A 2388-nucleotide genomic window follows, 5' to 3' on the forward strand; every position below is an offset into this window, starting at 1 on the left:
CATATTAGAAGGAAGCAAGATTTCATAGACCATTCAGCTGAACACTTACTTTAATATGAACTTTAATATAGGTGGCTCATAGTAAACACTTCTCAATAGAGGCTGAGAGTGGTCCGTTAATAGTAACATACTCCTGGATACAAGAAAAGTCTCTAAGCCAGATTCTGCTACTTTTCTTTTTACATCCAATTTGTTAAGTGCTTACTGGTTGTCTTTCCATTGTATACAAAACTGAGATTTTTGAGTTGCGCTTCCGCCATCTTTCCATCCCTCAGTCAGACGGGGCCCAGAGATGCTTCTGGAAGAGCTATCACAATGGCCACCTAAGGAGAACCCCAAGTCCAGTTCAAACTCGTGTTGATGGGTGATGGTTGTACTGGAAAAACAACGTTTATGAAACGTCATCTGACTGGCGAATTCGAGAAGAAGTATGTAGCCACCTTGGGCGTGGAGGTCCATCCCCTGGTGTTCCACACCAACAGAGGACCGATTAAATTCAATGTGTGGCCAGGAAAAATTTGGGGGACTGAGGTATGGCTATTATATCCAAGCCCAGTGTGCCATTGTAATTTTTGATGTAACATTGAGAGTTACCTACAAGAACGTCCTAACTGGCGTAGGGATCTGGTTCGAGTATGTGAAAACTTCCCCATTGTGTTGTGTGGCAACAAAGTGGACATTAAGGACAGGAAAGTTAAGGCAAAATCCATCGTTTTCCACCTAAAGAAGAATCTTCAGTACTATGATATTTCTGCCAAAAGTAACTACAACTTTGAAAAGCCTTTCCTTTGGTTTGCTAGAAAACTAATTGGAGACCCTAACTTGGAGTTTGTCGCTATGCCTGCTCTTGCCCCACCAGAAGTTGTCATGGACCCAGCTTTGGCAGCACAATATGAGCATGATTTAGCGGTTGCGCAGAGAACTGCTCTCCCGGACGAGGGTGACAATCTGTGAGAGAACGAAGCTGGAGCCCAGCGTCAGAAGTCTAGTTTTATAGGCAACTCTCCTGTGATGTCATTGGTGCTGCGTGTTTGCCACTTTATGATCTAGCTAAGCAGAACATGTGCTAATCTTTGGGATGCTGAAGGAGAGATGAATGGGCTTCAGAGTGAGTGTGGCAGTTAAAAAAACCCTTCATTTTTTGGACCTGCATATTTAGCTGTTTTGGAAGGCAGTTTCCTTCTTGAGTTTCAAATACAAGACTGCTACAGTCAAATCACAATGTTGTTGTTATGTGCTGTCGAGTGACTTGTGACTCATAGCGACCCTATGTACAACAGCCCTAAACTCTGCTCTGTCCTGTGCCAATCACACACTCACATCCCCATTACCCCAGCAACTGAATCAATCCACCTCATAGAGGGCCTTACCCTCCTGTGCTGTCCCTCCACCCTACCAAGCATGATGCCCCTCTCAAGGACCGGACTCTCCTTACAACATGTCCAAAGTATATTAGACGGAGCCTCTGAATCCTTGCCTCCAAGGAGCCGCCAGGTTTAACCCTCCAGGATGAATCTGTTTGTTTTCTTGGCAGTCCATGGTACCACCAATACCCTTCTCCAGCACCACAGCTCAAAGGCATCAATTCTCCTTCTATCCTCCTTGGTCATTGTCCAACTCTGATGCATAACAAGTGATAGCAAAGACCATGGCCTGTATCAAATGCACCTTAGTCTCCAGAGAGACACCATTGCTCTTCAGTACTTTGGAGAGGTCCCTAACAGTAGACTTTCCCACGGCAATATGTCTTTTAATTTCCTGGCTACTGGTGTCAAGAGTGTTGACTGTGGTAGTCACAATATTACGTGATCACAATATTACATGATAAAATCTTGTTACTGTCATTCCCATTCTTTTCGTTTAGAACCAGAATAAAGTTGTATTTCAAAAACAAAAGAAAAAAACAAAATAAAACAAAAAAACCAACCCCAACTGAACTTACTATGTTTCCCTATAAACTTCTTTTCTTGTCTCTCCACACCAGTTCAATGTTTGACAATGCAGGCATATATGAGCAATTGGGCAGCTTGAAACCTGGGAGATACACTGTACTATTTGCTCCCTTAGAATGCCTCCATATGCTGGCACAAAGTTCATATTATTCAAATTGTTTTACATCACTGTACTCCATAAATCTTTCTGACTCCATTTGGATCCTCTTCAAGTCATCTACACCTCTCACAGAGTGATCTTTTGAAGGCACAAGTCTGAGAATATCTTGAAATCCTCGTGCTCTCCACAGCTTTCAGGATGTTTAAATACCTTAAAGCACCAAGTATTTTCCTAGAAGCAAAATTGACTCAGTGAAGAATGCTCGTGTAGCGTCTCCAAGGTTGTAAATCTTGGAAGAAACAGAGGTCACTAGATCTATCTCCCTTGGAGAGGCTG

The 2388-nt window shown here is 43.0% G+C and overlaps 1 pseudogene; it reads left to right on the forward strand.

Moving 5' to 3' along the window:
- Positions 1-315: 315 nt before the first annotated feature.
- Positions 316-954, forward strand: LOC102858943 (annotated as a pseudogene).
- Positions 955-2388: the final 1434 nt, after the last annotated feature.

Source organism: Elephantulus edwardii, unplaced genomic scaffold, assembly GCF_000299155.1.
Source record: "Elephantulus edwardii isolate Elephantulus edwardi_28Jun2011 unplaced genomic scaffold, EleEdw1.0 scaffold00155, whole genome shotgun sequence".
Classification (NCBI taxonomy): Eukaryota; Metazoa; Chordata; class Mammalia; order Macroscelidea; family Macroscelididae; genus Elephantulus; species Elephantulus edwardii.